The sequence below is a fragment of the Hypanus sabinus genome, chromosome 16, assembly GCF_030144855.1.
Source record: "Hypanus sabinus isolate sHypSab1 chromosome 16, sHypSab1.hap1, whole genome shotgun sequence".
NCBI classification, from domain to species: domain Eukaryota; kingdom Metazoa; phylum Chordata; class Chondrichthyes; order Myliobatiformes; family Dasyatidae; genus Hypanus; species Hypanus sabinus.
Window position 1 is genome coordinate 13,643,322 of NC_082721.1, and position 21,384 is coordinate 13,664,705.

General features: G+C 40.5%; 1 long non-coding RNA gene across 1 annotated transcript in view; it reads right to left on the reverse strand.

The window, feature by feature from the left end:
- The window catches only part of LOC132405781 (uncharacterized), a 53,692-nt gene that overhangs the window by 26,873 nt on the left and 5,435 nt on the right, over positions 1 to 21,384 (reverse strand). Inside the window, exon 2 of the long non-coding RNA XR_009515964.1 lies at positions 17,659 to 17,741. This is a non-coding gene — a long non-coding RNA (uncharacterized LOC132405781). The remainder of the gene's footprint in view (positions 1 to 17,658; positions 17,742 to 21,384) is intronic.

A 21,384-nucleotide genomic window follows, 5' to 3' on the forward strand; every position in this document is an offset into this window, starting at 1 on the left:
TAGGTTGAGGGAACATTTCAATTATGGACCACGTGAAGCTGAGTGAAGTTAACCCCTTTGGTTCAAGAGCCTAATGGTTGAGGGGTAATAACTGCTCCTGAATGTGGTGGTGTGAGTCCTGAGGCTCCTGTGCCTTTTTCCTGATAGCAGCAGTGAGAAGAGAGCATCTTGTGGTGGTGGAGATCTTGGATGATGGCTGTCACTTTTCTGCAACATGGCTTTGTGTAGATATGTTCAATGGTGGGGAGGGCTTTACCCATGTAGGTTTTTTCCATTCAAGGGCGTTAGTGTTTCCAAACCAGACCGTGATGCAGCCAGTCAAGATACGTACTCTCCACTACACATCTATAGAAGTTTGACAAAGTTCTAGGTGTCATGCTAAATCTTCACTAACTCCTAAAGAAGTAAAGGCACTGCCATGCTTTCATTGTAACTGCACTTATTTGCTGGGCCCAGGTCAGGTCCTCCGAAATACTAACACTGAAGATTTTAAAGTTCCTGACCCTCTCCACCTATGATCTCCCATGAGAACTGGCTCACAGACCTCTGATTTCTGCCTCCTGAAATCAATTATCAGCTCCTCATTCTTGCTAATTTTGAGTAAGATGTTGTTGTTATGGCACTAAACAGCAAGAGTTTCAACATCCTTCCCGCATCTGATTTGTCACCGTCTTTGATTCAGTCAATAACAGTGGTCAAGACTCAAGATTCAAGTTTATTTATCACTTGTACAAAAAAAATATAGTGAAATGAATCGTTTGCATTAATAGCCACCATGCCAGAGGATTTGCTGGGGGCAGCCTGCAAGTTTCGCCACACGCTCCAACTGCACAAACATAGCATACCCACAATGCTCTGCAGAACTCAGAACACAACAAGCAACAAACAGTGACAACAGCAGAAGCAAGCCTGTTCCTCCCTTCTACACTCCCGCGTGCACACCCAATCCTTTATAGCCCGGAGAGGCCATCAGCTCCAACGATTATGTGCATAAATTTGTGAAGCTGTCATAATACACATACAGTCAGAATCTGTGCTTTACAAATAGAGACATAGAGTAAACGATCAAGGAGGATATTTTAAACCTTTACAAATCACCTCATATTCTTTCTGGGTAGTCTCAAGCCTGATGGCATGAATATCGATTTCTCCTTCTAGTTAAAATAAAATTGCTCCCCCTCCCCTCTTCCTCTATTCCCCACTCTGGCCTCTGACCTCTTCTCGCTTGCCTATCATCTCTTCCTGGGACACCTCCTCCTTCACTCTCTCTGATGTCCACTTTCCCCTCCAATCAGATTCCTTCCTCTCCAGCCCTTTACCTTTCCCACCCACCTGGCTCCACCTATCAGCTTCTAGATATTCTCCTTTGGATTTCTAGCATCTGCCTCTCATGTTTATAAATCTGTGGCTGTCCATTTACGAGTTTTTACAAGGGGTGATTGATAAGTTCATGGCCTAAGGTAGAAGGAGTCAATTTTAGAAAACCTAGCACCTTTAGTTTTCAACATAGTCCCCTCCTACATGCACACACTCAGTCCAGCAGTCATGGAGCATATGGATCCCTTCTTTGTAGAAGTGGTCCATAGCAGGGGTGATTGATAAGTTTGTGGCCTAAAGTACAAGGAGATGAGTTATTAACTTCAAACTTCAAAATGTAATGAGAGTGTCTTGAACCTCCAGGTGGTCCACAGCAGGGATGATTGATAAGTTTGTGGCCTAAAGTAGAAGGAGATGAGTTATACAGCTCTCGTTAAATACACACGCAGATCAACTCTTTGAGTGAAAATGCAGAAGGTTTGAAGTTAATAACTCATCTCCTATCTTAGGTCACGAACTTGTCAATCACCCCATGCTGTGGACCACTTCTGGGTCCGTATGCTACATGACCGTTGGACTAAATGTGTAAATGTAGGAAAAATAAATGTGCTAGGTTTTCTAAAATTGACTCCTTCTAGCTTAGGCCATGAACTTATCAATCACCCCTTGTTTATTTAAGATGAGTTTTCTGTTCCCTGCACACGATAGCATTCACTGTCCTCTCTGTACTGGGGCAACATGGTAGCCTAGGGGGTGGCACTGTAACATAGCAGTAAGCATAAAACTTCACAGCACCAGCAATTCCAAGAGCAGGGTTCAATTCCCGCTGACGTCTGTAATGAGGACAGCAGTAGATGTTATTTAAGAACACTTCTGTCTGCAGGCGCCACTTTAAGTCACTCACCATCCTAGAATGTCACAGAAGCATAGTGGTTAGCAAATCGCTTTCGCTGACCGTGGTTCAATTCCCAGCACTGTCTATAAGGAGTTCGTAACTTCTGTGTAGGTTTTCTCTGAGTGGTCAGGTTTCCTTCCACATTCCAAAGGCATATGGGTTAGTAATCTATGGGGTTGCTTTGTTGGTACTGGAAGCTTACAGACATTGGTGCACTTGTGGGCTGCTCCCAGCACATCCCTGCACTGTACTGATCGGTGATGTAAACTGATGCATTTCACGGTATGTTTCAATGCTTCGATAAACATGATGAGTAAAGCTATCTTTAAACCTTTAAATCTTTTCCCAATCTAATAAAAGATGATTGACCTGAAAGGTTAATTCTGCGTTCCTCTCCACAGATGTTACCTGGTCTGCTAAGCATTTCAAGCATCTTTCCTGTTGTTTCCTTCATTATATTCACCATCTAATGCGGAAAAAGAAGATGATGAGCTCAAGATTTGCCTTGAGGAGCAGAGCTGAGTGTTAGGAACAGCAAGCAAGCATAGTCACTTTATTAAACATAAATTGCAAGTGCCCCTTTCGGGAAATACAGTTTTCTATGCTTTGCCCTGAGGTAAGATGGAGAGATGAGTGACAGGCTACAAGTTTTCTAGTGGCAGATGACTGCAGGGTGGTTTACCAGTACCTCTGTGCAGCATTATCCTTTCTCTTTCCCTCTGAACCTCTTCCATATCAGAGAGATAATTCCAGCAGGAATACCATAATGACAAGGATAGAATGAGTAAAGCTCTTCAGATTTGGCTCTGAGGAAACAGTGCAAACTCATTCACTCAGCCTCGGTACAAAAGGCTCAGCAAATACATTTGAAAAGGTAGCATTGGTTAAAGTAAGAGGGACAAGTAATAACCCCGTGTATCCTTGCTAGCCGGTTAACACAGTCAATGGCACCAATGGCACCTTTGGGATATCCCAGTACAGGCAGACAAATCATATTAAGCACCTCCTGCACTACCATGGATTATCTATGATTGCACTTTTCTTACACTAATATCTTGTTTTCCACACCTTTTCTTCAGTGTCATGCAAAAATTAAGTATTAAGTGGTCTGCGTGTTGTCTAAATCTACAGACATGCAATGTTGCTGGCAGCAAAGCCTCACTGTACTTGTGCACATGATAGGAGAGGAGAGTGGATCATGGGAGAAAGACATCGAGGAGAGGTGACAGAGGAGGATGATAGGCAGGTGAGGAGAAGGGGTAAGAGGGGAATCCGAATGGGGAATGGAAATGGAGAGAAGGGGAGGGGGCTGAGACTACCAGAAATTGGAGGAATCGATGTTCATGCTGTCGGTTACCCATGCAGAGTATGAGGTGTTGTTCCTCCAATACTCTGGAATTCCAGCATCTGCAGGATCACTTGTGTTTAGGATATTGTCTGCATTCTGAGTGCCATCATTTAAAAAAAAAGATCTCTTGGACATTTGTATAAGGCAGAGATCAACACCTCATCATCTCCAACAAAGGGGTATACTGGGGAACACCACCTCCTATAGACTTTCCTCCAAGTTGTACACCATCCTTACCTGAAAATAAATCACTTTCTTCATCAGGGATAGCCTATGCGTCAGAAGAACTTGCCTCATGCATTGTAGGGATAGCTTAATAGTCAAGAGTGAAATAGTGAAAAAAATAAACAACTACATTATCAAATGTTAGGATATGTTTTTATTTAAATTCTATTAAATGAAAACTGAGGAAGTATTTCTGGACATGTGCAAAACTTACTTTTCAATTCTAGGGTAACCTTTGTCAGTAGTAAAAAAAAACAGTACTTATAAATCAAGGCATCTTTAACTGGCACGATAGCAGGTATCAAGTGAGTAGACTCATGTTTGGTTGCTGAGCCTCAGTGTGAGATTTTAAGTAACTTCTCTTCCAGAAAAGCAGCTTTACCCCAACAGCAGCTTTCTAGTTTTCACATTATATTGTACGACAGATACAGTGTACAGTCTTTAGAAGTTGCAATCCATTTGGCTCATTAATGAAGTTTATTAATCATCACCATCCCAAGGGCAGTGGGCCATAAATGCTGGCCTTGCAGAACAATTAATGAATAAAACCACTGAGTGTATGTCCATGCTCTTCTGCTGCTGTAGCCTATCCACTTCAACCATGCACTCAGAGATGCCCTTCTGCACAGCACTGTTGTAACCTGTGGTTATTTGAGTTAGTGTCAGCTCCCAACAGCGTGAACAAACCTGGCCGTTCTCCTCTGACCTCTCTTGTTCATCAGGGGTTTTTGCCCACAGAACTGCCATTTATTGGATTCTTTTTCACACTATTCTCTGTAAACTCTGGAGACTGCTGTGTGTGAAAACCTCAGGAGGTCAGCAGTTTCTGAGATACTCAAGCCACCCCATCTGTCACCAACAATCATTCCACAGTCAGTCACTTTGATCACACTTCTTCGCCATTCTAGTGTTTGGTCTGAACAACAAATGAACCTATTGACCATGTCTCCATGCTTTTATGCACTGAGTTGCTGCCACATGATTGGTTGATTAGATACTTGCATTAACAAGTAGGTGTACTGGTGTGCCTAACAAAGTGGCCACTGAGTGTATCTTGCATGGAGTTTGCAACCTTATGATTATTCCCAAGGACTCCCATGGACTCACATTTCTCATGCCGCTGTCACCTAACCCGCTAATGAAATTGACCCAGCTCTGCAGGAGCTGAAGAATTAATAGGTGAGACTTAAGAACAGTTGTTGAGTTCTCTTTAGGGGCCCTTTTTAATGTTCCACAATCCGCTGATGTTTCATTTGGTGCCCCTGTATCAGACAGATCACAAGCTCTGTGAAAATATTTGTTTAAAAAAAGGATGAAAAATGTCTGACAATAAATAACCAATATTTATTTATTGAACACATTTCTGGGTAAGATTTTGCTTGCTGTTGTAATATTGAATGGCTGTACCTTTGTTTCCAGTAATATTGGCTTTAGGTAATAAAAAAAATGATGCTGTTGTGCTGTCAAACGCATGGGTGATGTTCCCTCACAGAGTATATTAGATATACCCTCTAGAATCATAGAATATTCACAATCTCACATATGAATTCTCCGACTGTGTTTAGTTTAATGGGTTCAGGGCACCTGTCAGGCACTAGATGCAATACTTTTTTGATGAGATACGGCTTTGAAATCTATAAAAGCACAGATGAAAAATTCAGAAAATGCATACAAGATCCAGCCTTGTTAAATTGGGCATATTTAATATGAAATGGGGCCCAGAATCTGTTCAACATCAATAGGCATGAGTATACTTTCCAGTATGCTTGTGCTCTGAACAAAATGAGTTTAATGGTTTCAGGAGAAATCTCGTAGATGTTAAAAGGACTTCAAAAAAAAGCAAGATTTGTTTGGAAGTCATAATGCAACAGCATTGTCTACATTTATTTTTCAATAATCTTGGTCTCCTTTCTCATTAATCTGCTAAAATATAAGACCGGAATTTACAAAAGCAGATTTAAGTATTTCAGGGATTTGGGTTAGCATTTGGCTTACATACAGAATTTTATGGAGATTGGCACAGGAATTTAGGATGATTTTGGCATGAAGGATAGGGACCAGTGAGAAGAGGGAAAGGTACTGCACATCCACTTAACTATCATGATTCAAGAAACCATATGAGTGTCTGCACTGTGAAACCATAGCAGTAGTTTAGAATCAATAATTCAATGACAAATTAGGTTAGAGAGTGAAATAAAGAGAGGAAAAAGGAAAACAGAGAGCAAACGAAGAGATACAAAAAAAATTGAGTCATTCAGCATGGAAGCTGGTTCATGCTAATCGGGGACATACATCTAAGCCAGACTTATTTGCCTCTGCTTGTCTCATTTACTAAAAAAAAAGTTTAAAGAAGGCTAGAAATTACAGTGCACTGTTGATGTCATGCCCAATGGCCTGCCAGTGCAGCAGCTACTCTTCCTGCCTCACAACACCAGGAACCCAGGATTGATCTTGACTTTAGATGTCGGCCATGTTGTGTTTGCACCTTGTATCTGTAACTACATGAACCTCCAGCTGCTCATCTTCCCTGTCATGTTCTGAAGACTGGATTGTAGGTTAATCTGCTACACTCTATGGCCACGTTATTAGATGCCTCCTGCACTGAGTGTATGTCCGTGGCCTTCTGCCGCAGTAGACCATCCACTTCAAGGCTCAACATGTTGCGCATTCAGAGATGCTGTTCTGTACACCAGGTTGTAACACACGGTTAAGTGAGTTACTGTCACCTTCCTTGTCAGGCTGAACCAATCTACTCATTCTCCTCTCACCTCTTACATAAACAAGGCAATTTTTTTCCCCACAGAACTGCCACATACTGGATTTTTTTGGGGTGGGGTTTTTACACCATTTTCTGAAAACTCTAGAGACTGATGTGTATGAAAATCCCAGGAGATCAGCAGTTTCTAAGACACCCAAACTACCCTGTCTAGCACCAACAATCATTCCATAGTCAAAGTCACTTTGATCACATTTCTTCCCCATGCTAATATTTGGTCTGAGCAGCAACTGAACCTTTTGACCACGTCTGCATTCTTTTTTGCATTGAGTTGAAGCCGCATGTTTGGCTGATGAGATATTTTCATTAACAAGCAGGTGTCCAGGTGTAAAGTGGCCACTGAATATATGTTACTCTTTAGTGCAGGTCAATTGCATAAAGATTCAAAGGAGATTTGTGAGGAAGAGTAAGGTACAGAGCAGCTAGAAGTAAGGAGTGCAGGAATAATATTAATGGGATTGCTCCTCTGAGAGCTAATAAGTATCTAAAGGGCTGAGTGGCCTTCTATAAATATAAAGTGAGATGTGGGCACTTTGATTGTGGGCCTGTCTGAACAAGTAAAGCAAATATTAAGCATAAGACCCATTCCCTTATTTGCTTTAGTTGATAAGTTGATCACGCCTTGGCTTCCAACCATGCATGCATGGATGCAAATATTGTCAGCATAATTGAAGTCTGGGTGATCTCAGTTGGACACTTTCCAATTTTTTCTGTAGATTAACTCCACTCCAATTTCAAACCTGTTAGAGATCAGGTGACAAAGGATTGAACAGGATCAGAGTCAGGAGTAGTATCACCAGTATATGTTGTGAAATTTATTGTTTTGTGACACCAGTACAGTGCAAGGCATTAAAAAGCTACTATCATTATCATCATTACCTTCCATGTTGTATGACATAGGCAGGCATAGTCTTATGACTATGATTGCTTCAGCCAATTTTTTCTACAGGAGTGGTTTTCCATTGTCTTTTTCTGGGCAGTGTTTCTACAAGACAGGTGGCCCCAGCCATTATTGATACTCTTCAATAGTTCCCATAACCAGGACTTGTGATATACAGCGGCTGCTCATATGACCATCCACCACCTGCTCTCCTGGCTTCATGTGACTCTGATCAGGGTGCTAGGCAGGTGCTACACCTTGCCCTCGGGTGACCTGCAGAGTAGCAGAAGAAAGGAGCGCCTTACACCTTCTTCGGTTTACAGATATTTCCACCCCGCCACCCAAAATAAAACTACAATAGGTTGCAATAAATAAATAAATAAATAAATGATAGATCGATAGATAAATATATAGTGCAAAAGTGAATAGCAAGATAGTGCTCGTGGGTTCACAGACCATTCAGAAATCTGTTGGTATGGGTGAAGAAGCTGTTCCTAAAATCTTGCATCTGGGTCTTCACATATCTGTACCTCCTCCCTGGTAATTTGAAGAGAGCATGTCCTGGACAGTGAAGTGTTTAATTATGGATACTATCTTCTCGAAGCTCTGCTTTTTGAAGATGCTGTCAATAGAGGGTTGGTTTGTGCCTATGATGAAGCTGGATGAGTCTACAACTTTCCACAGCATCTTTTGATTCTATGCATTAGAGCCTCTACACCAGGTGTTTAGTGAAAGGAAGGAATATGTAAAACAATGCTTTTGGCCAATTACGCAAATTCGAGGAAAATCTGTAGATGCTGGAAATTCAAGCAACACACACAGAATGCTGGTGGAACGTAACAGGCCAGGCAGCATCTATAGGGAGAAGCACTGTCGATGTTTCGAGATCCTTGGGTCTCGGCCCGAAGCATTGACTGTACTTCTTCCTATAGATGCTGCCTGGCCTGCTTCATTCCACCAGCATTCTTTGTGTCTGTTGATCAATTATTATGGTTCACAACTTTGGGAAGATGCTACTGCAGAGTTCATTACATCTTAGGATTTCTTCTTTTCCCTGAAAGTAATTGCCAACAGTTGTGCTGGTGCTGTAGGACAGTCTCCTGGAGGCTCAGAAGCTCAGTGAATTGGCGGTTAATCAACATGAACTATTTGAGTGGCTAAGGAAATCAAAATGGAATTTTCCAAAGATTTCTCCCAAATGATTGGCCCTCTTTATTCTCATGGACAGAGCTGTTGGGTGGATGTTGTGATTCCAGAGGTGGGAAGAGTAAAATAGTTGAGTGTAAAAGAATGACTAGCCATGACTGTCCAGACAACATAAATGAGGAATCTGGAGGCACAAGAGAGTGTAGATGCTGGGATCTAGAGCAACAGAGCCTACTGTTGATGGAATTCAACAAGTCAGGCAATATCTATGTACAGTTTGGCAGTCCAAATGAAACATCTCAATCCAAAACATTGACTGTCCACTTCTCTCCACAGGTTAGTTGTTTAATCCTCTTTGCAATATTCTGAAGATGTAAGACACAGCTATTAGAAAAATGAAGAGGCTTATTTGCAAGGCAGCATACTGACCAGTTGCATGTTCAATCTCTAAACTCTTCAGATGAAACTGAATTTTTCAGATTTTCTGTGCAATTGTTACACTGTCTGGCAATCAAGTATCCCATAAAGCTTAGCTGGCCAACACAATCACAATTTAAATAGACAACTGAGATACAGAGAGAAGAAAAACATGTTCCATGTTTAATGATACACTACTATCACAGTGAGCCCCAGCAACGACTGAACCCAGGTGTGGATGAACAACAGATTCTGTCACAGTGAGCGCTGGCAATGACTGAACCCAGGTGCAGAGGAACACCAGACTCCCATGTAGAGACAGAAGCAAAAAGTTATACATAAGAATATCAACGGAGCATTGGTAGCACGATCGAGCAACCAACGTGAGCAAAGCATTCTTAACATGCAGGGACTCCGAGAAGAGCACTAAATGAGAGTCCATTTAAATTATCAGAGAATGCTGTAAACCAGGGCAAGTCACAATTAACTTGACAAGATTAAACAGAAAGCACAAGGGCCTAACGACTCTCTTTAAGACAACAATTAGTAAATGCAGGTGCTCAAGAAACCTGGAAGTCCAATGCTCTATGGTTTGTCACAGAGACCCACAACACTCATGACACCTACATAGTCTAGTATTTACGTATGTAATCTTGAATTGTATTTACTGTACTGTAAAGCCTTGAACGTGCTTTGAACTGAAACTAGATTACGCACCACAAAACATTATGACAATATATTTTCGTGATATATTTGGAAATCATCTGTCTGGTATGAAGTTATTTTGGCTGAGGCAAGGTTCAAAGGCCTTTCAAGGGAGGAGGAATGAAGAGAGAGAAAGATGGAAAATTGTAACTCACTTGCACAAAGTAGGACTTGGTGCTAAAGTCAATTGGAATTTTAAATCTAAAGTAAGAAGATCTTTGAGAGTCAAAGGTATTAAAAGAGAGAAGTAAAAGACCAGCGTAATGTGTAGTTCACACGTTAGCTATTGTGATGAATGGTGCTACATTTCGAAGAGGGTAAATAGACATCTCCTCTTCTTATACCCAATCCTTCCTATTCCTCTAAAGACCATAAAACCATAGAGATAGGAGCAGGGTTACACTATTTGGTGCAATGATTCTGCTCCACTATTCCACGATGGCTGATTTATTATCCATCTCAACCACATTCTCCTGCCTTCTTCCTGTAGCCTTTGACAGCTTTACTAATCAAGAATATGTTAACCTCTGCTTTAAATATACCTAGTGACTAAGCCTCCACAGCCATCTGTAGCAATGAATTCCACAGATTCATCACCCTCCAGCTAAACAAATTACTCCTCATCTCAGTTTGAAATGGACATCCTGTTCTGAGCTGCATCTTTTGGTCCTGGACTCCTCCACTGTAGGAAACATCCATTTCACTTAGCGTTTCAATACTGGATAGATTTCCATGAGATCTTCCTCCCTCATAATTCTAAACTCCAGTGAGCACAGGCCCAGAGCCTTCAATTGTTCCTTAGACGTCTTAACCCTTTCATCCCCAGACCATTCTCATTAACCTTCTCTGGACCCTCTCCAATAGCAGCACATCTTTTCTTAGGTAAAAGGCCAAAAGCTGCTCAGAGTACTCCAATCATGTTCTGAACAATGTCTTATAAACACTCAGCATTACATCCTTGATTTCATATTCGAGTCCTTTCAAAATGAATGCTGACTTCGCCTTTGCCTTCCTTACCAATACTGCAAGTTAACCTTTTGAGAATCCCAAATCACTTTACGCCTCAGATTTCTGAATTTTCTCAATTTTTTTCAAAAATAGCCTACACCTTTATTCTTTCTATCAAAGTTCATGACCTACACTGTATTGCATCAACCACTTCTAAAGTGAACACTGTTGAGGTGTGGGTGGAGAGGTTTTAAGTGAAATATGAATCTGAATGATATATTTTTGTTTTGGCTGTTGTGCTTAGTATATATAGGTGGCTACAAAAGTGAAAATATGCAGATGTTGGAACTTTATATCAGAAACACTCAGCTGGTTTGACAGCATCTATGGAGAGAGAAACAGATTTAATGTTTCAGTCAGGGGAACTAGGTAATGGAGAAAAACGATCAATTTAAGTTGCAGCAAAGGAGGAAAATGAATAGGAGGAAAAACATAAAAATGTCCTGTGTGCAAAAATGCTTTGTTGACGAGAGGGGTCAGTGGGGAGTCGCCAAACAGGTTCAAGCTGACAGGAAGGTGACAGTAACTCAAATAACGACACATTACAACAGTGGTGTGCAGAGGAGTATCTCTGAACGTACAACAAGTTGAACCTTGAAGTGGATGGGCTACAGGAGCAGAAGACCATGAAGATGCACTCAATGGCCACTTTTTTAGGAGGCACTATCCCAAAGAGAGGAGAAATAATGTTGTGGTTAGTGTAATGTTTTTGCAGCACCAGAGACCTGGGTTTAATTTTGCTGCTTTGAATGTTCTCCCCATGACTACATGAGTTTCCAATGGGTGGTCCGGTTTCCACCCACATTCCAAAGAAGTACAGTTTAGTTGGTTATTTCATTTGTCCTTTCCTTGCCAACTTTTTCTGCAACTTAAAACCAATGTTTTTCTCTCTTTTTTTGTTCCTCACTTGAAACCTTAACCCCCATCTATACTATTCGCATTTTCCAATATTCAGCACAATGCATTCTATGCCATGGTACAGTATTTCAAGTTTTCATCTCAATATTTCTTCAGAGTCGTATCTGAGTACTTGTCTCAGACACTTCCTCAGTTCCTGCCTCGACGACCTTTCTTGGCATTGGTTTCCAGCTTTTAACCACACCCTGTGTGAAAAATAGTCCTCAAATTTTATATAAGCCCTTCTGACCCATTGAGCTAGTGCCACCCAAAACACCCGTGTGACCAAATAACCTACTAAACCTCTGGAATGTGGGTGGAAACCAGACCACCCACAAGAAACCCATGCAGTCATGGGAAGAACGTACAATCTCCTTATCAACAGCAGTAGGATTGAACCCCGGGTCACTGGCACTGCAATAAAGTTACACAAACCACTACGCTATTCCTCCTACCCTTGGATGGTACTTCTACTGAATGTATATTCATGGTCTTCTGCTGCTGTAGACCATCACTTCAAGGTTCAACATGTACATTCAGAGATACTCTTCTGCACACCATTGTTGTAATGTGTGGTTATTTGAGTTACTGTCACCTTCCTGTCAGCTTGAAACAATCTGGCCATTCTCCTCTGACCTCTCTCTTTAACAAGACATTTTTGCCAACAGAGCTGCAACTCACTGGATGTTTTCTCTGTTTTTTTTTTTGCAGCAGCAGTCTCTATAAATTTTCAAGACTATTGTGTGTGAAAATCCCAGGAGATCAGCAATTTCTGAGATACTCAAATCACCCTGTCTGGCACCAACAATCGTTCCACAGTCAAAGTCACTTAGGTCACATTACTTCCCCCATTCAGATGTTTTGTCTGAACGACAACTGAACCTCTTGCCCATTTATGCATGTTTTTATGCTTTGAGTTGCTGCCACATGATTGGCTGATTAGATATTTACATTAATGAGTAGGTGTACAGTTGTACCTAATAAAGTGGCCACTAAATGTATATTTTCCGAGCATAACTTTGATAGGACCTTGTGACCCAACTCTGATATGAATATGTAAACGTACCTCACTTAATAAAAAATCAGTTCAAAATTAAAGCCACCTAATGCTTGTTCTCTAGCTGATGTTCTGAGCAAACAGGCCATCCCAATGTGAGTAACTATTGTTAAATAAATCCTTATGTTGGGCATATGTACAGGTATAAAATCCTTGATTAATATCTATCATCAAAGACCCCCAACATCTAGGCTATGCGATCTTGTTGCTGATGCCATCATGAAGGAGGTACAGGAGTCTTAGGTCCCACACCACCAGATTCAGGAACAGTTATTACCCCTAATCATCAGGTTCCTGAACCAGTGTGGATAACTGCACTCACCCCATCACAGAACTGATGACATAATCTACAGACTCACTTTCAAGGACTCTACAACTCATGCTCTATTTTTTTTACTAGGGTGGCAAGGTAGAGATCTGTCTCTGCTGAAGGAGGTGTAAGGCCTCTGCTAGCCTGCAGGTCACCCTTGGGCAAAGTGTAGAACCTGCTTAACCTCGTCTCCCCCCCCCCACCCCGATCAGGGTCGCATGAAGCCAAGAGAGCAGGTGGTGGATGGTCACATGCATATCCTGGTTATGCAACGACTGACACCAGGTGGACTCTCTCTGTTGGGTATTGATAATGGCTGGCATCACCAATCTTGTAAAGAAACTGCCCAGAAGAAGGCAATGGCAAACCACGTCCATTGAAAAATTCGCCAAGAACAATTATGGTCATGAGACCACGATCGCCTCTGTCATACGGCACAGGACATACTGTTGACGATGATTTTTTATTATTATTATTATTATTATTATTTGTTTTCTTTTTTCTTTTTGTAGAGTATTTGCCCAATTTGTTGTGTTTTATACATTGGCTGTTTCCCATTTTTGTGTGTAGTTTTTCATTGATTCTATTGTGTTTCTTAGTATTTACTGTGAACGCCCACAAGATGATAAATCTCAGGGTAGTATGTAATGACTTGTATGTACCTTGATAAGAAATGTACTTTGAACTTTGAAGAAGTCTACTTCTGATCGGGGCACGATCAATCATTAAACTCTTGGGTTTCATTGTGCCTACTCTTGAGCTAATGCAGTAGTGATAGAATATAGGCATTTTCTTGTTGACTCGGTTCTCTTAGTTCAACTGCCCCTTTCATTTACAAAGAGTTCCAGATCAGCAAAATACAATAGAGCAACAGGGTTCTGTAACCAAAACCATCAGCAGAAGGTCACCAACCCACTCCAGGGTAATGTAGGTGGCCTTGATTCTTTTTGTTCCATTTCAAATTTAGCTGTAGTGCAAGGTAAATTAAACAATTTTGTGTTCATTTTACTCTGGGTAGAGCCGATATACAGCAAAGTAATCCATTGCAGGAGCTTTGGTTTAATGGAGCTATTAGCATTCATGGCACAGTGAGTGCTGTGGGCATTGACAAATGCAATAATACTGGAAATGGTTTGAATGAAGTAAAAGCCCATTCTATTCACCAATTAAAGAGATGTAATGTGCCAGAGGCTTTATTATATACTGTGAAACAAAGAAAGAAAGGGGTTCTGATTCCCCTGTCACATAAAGACTGGAATGAAAAGAACATCTTATTAACTCATCTCCAAATATTTTTGAGAAAACACATCTATTTCCAAACAGAGAGTTACTTGCTGAACTAAAGAAGCAAATCTGTTTTATTCATACGTAGGTGGTGTCCTGGTTCCATTGATGGAAAAGGCTGGGTTGCCATGGCAATTTCTTGCCGGAGTCAGCTTATTGCAAAGGGAGAAAATTAAAGAGTCTGAGTACATACCAACAAGTTATTACCTTACGAGTGCTCCCTTCTTTTTGGTAGATTCACAAATGTAGTCAGACACCTCCTCCTACAGTTTTACTGCATCCTTCCACAAATTTTACAAGCTATAAATAAAATGAAGCTGCTCAGCTATTAAAATACTATGAAATTTGAAGGATGATTTTATATTATAATGCAATCCATTATTTGAATGCCTTTATTTGTAATCCATAAATATCACATTAGACAAGCTAAGAAATAAACTTGAAACGTCTGTGAAGACATAACTGGATATGACACGTCAGATAATGCAGGAAGAATGATACTCAGCACAACAGCCAAATCTTAGCTGATTTTCATTGAAATCCCAAGAAGACATTTTCACAGAATTCTTTAATAGACAATAATCCATGTATGAAGAAGCTGATGGTCATGAAGTAATTCCACACTATTTTTTTTATTTCGAAAAAAGCATGGTATCATAGACCATTCTGGGTGAATGATCCCACACTGCCCAGTTACACCCATGTGACTGATGATTAACCCACTAGCCCGAATGTGGAAAGAAACTGGAGCACACAGAGGAAAACCACGCAATGACGGGGAGAACGTACAAACTCCTTGAAGACTGCAACAGGAATCGAACCCCGGTTGCTGGTACTGTAAAGCGTTAATGCTAACTGCAATACTATAGTTTTGTTCATATCTTTAGTAACCGCAGCAGGGATCGAACCCTAATCTTGCTTCTGGCACACTGTAAAGAATTCTACTAACTGTTATGCTACTGTGCGGCCCCAGCACTTCAGTATTGAGGCCTAATATTCCCACAACTATATTTCAAAGGCAACTTACTCTTATTCTGATCAAGGTACGAACAGAATTGACTGAATTACAGCAAAGTTCAAAGGGTCAGATACTTATCATAGCAATATTTATTCCCTGCTACAAAAGCACATCACAGGCAACCGAAACACCATTTTCTAATTTGTACTAGCAAGGGAGTTTGAGTCTGTCAGATGCATATAACATTTATGCTTTCAACCCTTTTTATAGCAAGATACTGTCTTCTTTTTTAAAATCACACATTCTACATAATGAAATTCGACAAGCAGGTCAACTATTAAACTATGAATGTTTGAAGTAGTGTGACAGAAAGTCAGTCCAGGATGCAGCTGAGGTTACAAAACAAGGTTTGAATAAACTGTTAGCGGGAGGAAAAAAATATTCATTTGCAAAGGCTTACATCTCCACAGGAAGAGTGCCAGAAAAAATGGCATCACAAAAGCTGATCTTACTTAGAGCATTAAAATCAGTCACTCAAATGCTAATAAATCCCCAACCCCTGCAGTTACTCACTAGGCATTCGGTCACCGAGGCAGTCACTCATCTGCCCACCTAGTCATCAGCTGAGAGTAATAGATTTGTTCATACATTCATATTAAAATATGTGCTGTTAAGCATTCATGCAATGCTCCTCTGTTTCATTTTGCTCATTAATGCCCTGAATTTTTACCACAACCCTCAACATGACAAAGCTAAATTTAAATTTCTACAAGTTAAAATCCAGGTAGGACTCCATCTGTCTTTGCTTTACTTTATCTTTGAATAAAAATAATCATCTAGAATTTGAAAGGATTTGAACAGAATATTGAAATAAGAGGAATTTCCAACACCTAAAGCAAACTTTGGCAATTGTAAGACTCAGTGTTTACTTTATAATTCCAATAAGCAGGAGAAGGGTTTCAGTAAAGATAAATTAAAAAGTGCCATAATTATAACGTCTACAATGTTAATATGCAATTCTTCTGTTCACATGAAGCTGTTTCTAATTTCTATTATGTAAGCATTCATGGCTCTGTTAATTCCGATACCAACAAGCTGGTGTTATACTGCCAAGTTTGCATTGTCGAAACATTTTCACTTCACACCAAAAACAGTGTTATGCCTGATTTAAACCCTTTTTAGAATCTTTATCTTTATATATGTGTGTGGTTCAAAGCCAGCCAATTTAGTCCTAGGATGGTATCACTTCTGTGGCAGTTCTGTGGATCAACAACTCATGGTCTCAGTTTCTATTAATTTATTTGCAGTATTATGTTTTTTTTTAATTGCACAGTTTTGACTTCTTGTGCAAATTGGCAGTTTGTCAGTCTTCGTGTATCATTTTTCATTGATCCCACTGTATTGCTTTGTTTTTCTGTTAATGCCTGTGAGAAAATGAGTCTCAGAGTGCTATATGGTGGCATGTGCATGCTTTGATAATAAATTTCCTTTGAACTTTGAATTTATCCCTGACTAATAGCCACAGAACCATGAGGCCCATACTTTTAAACTGCAATTGTAAGCACCTATGTGGTTTTGCTTTTCCATGTGTGAATCTGTAGTGGCTTTCTACGTGATATTTGTCATCTCACAATGTACATTTAAAGCCCTTTATAATTAAAGGAAAGGATGCATTTATAGATCATTCATGTTCTTGGTTTACAGCCAATGGTGCACTTTTGAAATGTGCTCACTTCCTAATATTAGACCATGTTAAAATGCACCTTGAGCACTAGCAAAATGACATGGTACTTTTTATCTGTCGATGGTTACACATCCACAGCATCAATGAAATGAAATAACAATGGATTTTGGGCAGTAATTGAGACCTTATCCATCCCATGATATTTAAAATAATCTGCCCAAATTAAGCCATTTGGATTTGGCCTAACACTGACAGTTCAATTGTTCTACATCTCCCTCCCATTCCTTCTACTGAACGATCAATGATCAAGGGTCAAGGATCAACTTTCTTCACCATATACATTTACATGTATTAGAAATTTACTGTGGTGTATTGGCACAGCATGCAGCAAAAAATAAACAGCATTCAACAACGGGCACAAAATGCTCAAGGAACTCAGCATCAATGGAAATTAATAAACAGTCAACATTTCAGGACAAGACACTTCTTCAAGATTGGAATGGTATGGGAAAGACGCCAGAATAAAAAGGTGAGAGTAGTGGAAGGAGAACAACTAGAAGGTGGTAGGTGAAGCCAGGTGATTGGGAAAGGTAAAGGGCTGGAGGGGAAGGAATCTGACTAGAAAGGAGAGCGGACCATTAGGAGAAAGGGAAAGAGGAGGGGACCCAGGGGGAGGTGATAGGCAGATGAAAAGAGGTAAGAGGCCAGAGTGGGATATAGAAGAAGAGGAGAGGGGAAAGGATTTTCTTACCAGAAGGAGAAAGCCATATTCATGCCATCAGATTGGAGGCTACCCAGATGGAATATAAGATGTTGTTCCTCCATCCTGATCAACTATCACAGAGAACATAGAATTATATAAAAGTTAAGCCAGAAATAAGTATATGGAATAAAATGTGCATGAGTACATAAATATCAGCATTAATTTACAGTGCAAACAGTATTATAAAAAGTGGTTTAAAGTTTTTACAGTACAGTGACAGAGGTGACATGAAGTTTTAGTCCTAATAGTTCTACAGTGGTTTCCGGAAGGGAGCTTTAGGAAAAGGCATTTTGCTGGTCAGGTAGTGTCTGCAATGATGTTTCCTGACCAGTTCTTTGTCCTGGACACATACAAGTTCTGAGGTAATGGTAGACTGCAGCCAATGACCTATTCTGCTAACCTGAGGGATCACTGCAGTTTGCATATATTATGATAGTATGCTGCACTAAACCAGACAGTAATGGCAAATGTGAGGGTATAGGTAACTTATATTGTTGTGCCAGACCTAATGAGGAGTTGCTGACTGAAGATGTGAATGTTTCCTTTACCACAGATGTAGCCCTGGTCTGCCTAGTTATTCCAGTATTCCCTGCTTTTATTTCAGATTTCCAGCATCTGCGCATATTTTTTTCGTCTTTTGATATCGGATGAGCAAGGCTGTTGCAAACAGATGGCATTTCAGGGACAAGGGCTGTATCATCTGAACCTATGGTCAGTGCCAATGCTTGTGGATTCTGAAAGGAACTTTTACAAAATTATAAAATCTGGGCTATAATACTGGAAACAACTGACATTTAAGACACGCTCTTCATTTTCCAGTCACCATTATATCAATGCTACATCTGTTTCCAACCAGTAAATTTGACCTCGCACTGCATCGCTTTTAGCGTTATCATTGAGAAATATATGTAGCCTTTTTTATATCAGATGCGATCTAAATTTAACAGTTGTGAGAATCAGTACAAGTGACAAATCAATCATAATTACTGCTAGTTTACACGCTCTTGAATCGGCATGGATAACATCACTCACCACAACTCTGAACGAATTCTACAACCTACAGACTCACTTTCAAGGACTCTGCAACTCGTTCTCAGTGTTATTTTTATTTGCACAATTTGTCTTCTTTTACACATTGGTTGTTTGTCAGTCTTTATGTAGAGATTTTCATGCATTCTGTTGTATTAATTTATTTTTCTGTAAATGTTGTGAACAGCATATTGACTGGCTGCATCACAGCCTGGTATGGAAGCACCAATGCCCTTGAATGGAAAACACTGCAAAAAGCAGTGATTATGGCCCAGTCCATCATGGGTAAAGCCCTCCCCACCATTGAGCACATCTACACAACGCATTGGCGCAGAAAGAGTTGTTATGCTTCAACCATCAGGCTCTTGAACCAAAGAGAGTAACTTCACTCAGCTTCAGTTGTCCCATCATTGAAATGTTCCCACAACCCATAGGCTCACTTTCAAGGTTCTCGACATTGACTGCTTATTTGTTTATTATTATTATTATTTATTTCTTTTTGTATTTGCACAGTTTGTTTTCTTTTGTGCACTGGTTGAACCCCGAGTTGGTGCGGTCTTTCATAGTTATTATTCTACTATGGATTTATTGAGTATGCCTGCAAGAAGATGAACCTCAAGGTTACATATAATAACATATCTATACTTTGATAATAAAATTTAATTTGCACTTTGAAATTCTTGCAAGGAAATGAATCTCAGTGTTGTATATGGTAACATATATATAGTTTGATAATAAATTTTGCTTTGCACTTTGACTTTGACAGCAGGAAATAATGGAAACACTCAGCAGGCTGAGCAGCATCTACAGAGAAAGATACTTAAGGTTACTGCCTCTTCACCAGAAATTATTTTAAGTATGAGTGTATTGTTGATCCTAAGGCAAGAGCACCAAAATTGTAACATGCAAGTTAGGGAGGGCAAAAATAATTGAAGGTTTCCAAAATGAAACTCACTGGAAGATTTTGAAGGAAAAAAGGAACCTCGGTTTTCTGTGTCATGCAATTGGTTGGTGCCCCAGACTACCTGGGGAAAATGTATCCAATATGGACACTTCATTCTAGAAAACAAGTCAGAAATATTCCTCCCAAGCAGTGAGACAAATTCTCTTCTCTAGAAAGTTCAAAGCAAATTTAATTATCAGAGTACATATATGTTGCCATATACAATCCTGAGATTCATTTTCCTCTGCGCACACTCAGCAAATCTATAGAATAGTAGCTATAACAAGATCAATAAAAGATCAAGCAGAAGACAACAAACTACAAATAGAAATATAAATAAATAGCAATAATTAATGAGAACACAAAAACAAGATCAAGAGTTCTTAAAGTGAGATAATTGGTTGTGGGAACATCTCAATGGATGGGCAACTGAGTGTAGTTATCTCCTTTTGTTCAAGAGCCTGATGGTTGTGGGGTAGTAACTGTTCTTGAACCTGATAGTGCAAGTCCTGAAGGGCTTGTACCTTCTACCTGATGGCAGCAATGAGAAAACAGCAGAGCCTGGGCGGTGAGGATCTCTGCTGATGGATGCTGCTTTCCTACGACAGCATTTCATGTAGATATGCTTGATGTTTGGGAGGGCTTTACCTGTGATGCACTCAGCCAAATCCACTACCTTTTGTGGGAATTTCCATTCAAAGGTATTGGTGTTTCCATACCAGTCTGTGATATAGTCAGCCAATACATGCTCCACAGCACATCTATAGAAGCTTGGCAAAGTTTTTGATGACATGCCAAATCTAAGGAAGTAGGGGCACTGCCATGCTTTCTTCCCGAGTTCATTTACATGCTTGGTCCAGAACAGGTCCTCTGAAATAGTAACACCCAGTAGAACCTGGTACAAATGTAAAGGATAGTTCATCAGTGTGTAGTTCATGCACTAAATGATGTAGGGAACCTCTGCAGCACTGTAACAAATTGAAAATGATGAGCAACACACTAAGCACTGGAGAAAGTCAGCAGGTCAGGCAGATCTATGGAGAGACGTGAACTGTCAGCCAATGGACCCGAGACACTTCCCTCTGTACATGCTGCCTGACCTTTTTGAGTCTCTTCAGCATCTTGTGTATAATTCTAGATTTCCATCATCTGCAGTCGCTTGTTTCTCCTTATGTGACAACAATAAGGCTATTCCTATGTCAAGTATGGTTCTTCAAGAGCGGTGGGTTCTCACTCTCGGAACTTGCCGGCTGGCCTAGCATTTCAATATCTCTAGTGCGGCCTGGAAGATATGCGCCTTCGGGGTGCACCCGAATCCTCACCGATGTCGCTGACCGAAGTGTCGCGGGAGATGGAGGGCGATGTGCACAGCTGTTGGAAGCCCCTGCACTTGAGTGAACTCTCTCTCTCTCTCTCTCTCTCTCTCTCTCTTTCCCTCTCTCTTTCAATGGTGAGCGAGAGTCCATTGGTCTTCGAGTCAAGAGACTCGGACAAGCGACACGGCATTTTGCAGCATCGAGACAGTGAGCTGTTGGTTGCCCCTCTCGTTGTGGCAGAACCTGCCTGAGATGTCGAAGTGTTGTGATGGACAGTAGTTTTTGATGGACTCTAGATCATGGTCTCTGGAGATTTTGTTATCGCTTGCATTGTTTGCTGGAGCAAGTGGGAGAAGGAGAGCGTTGATGCATTTGTTGCAGCTTGGGCATGGGAGGGGGAGAGGGGGTTGGGGCTCTCATATTTTA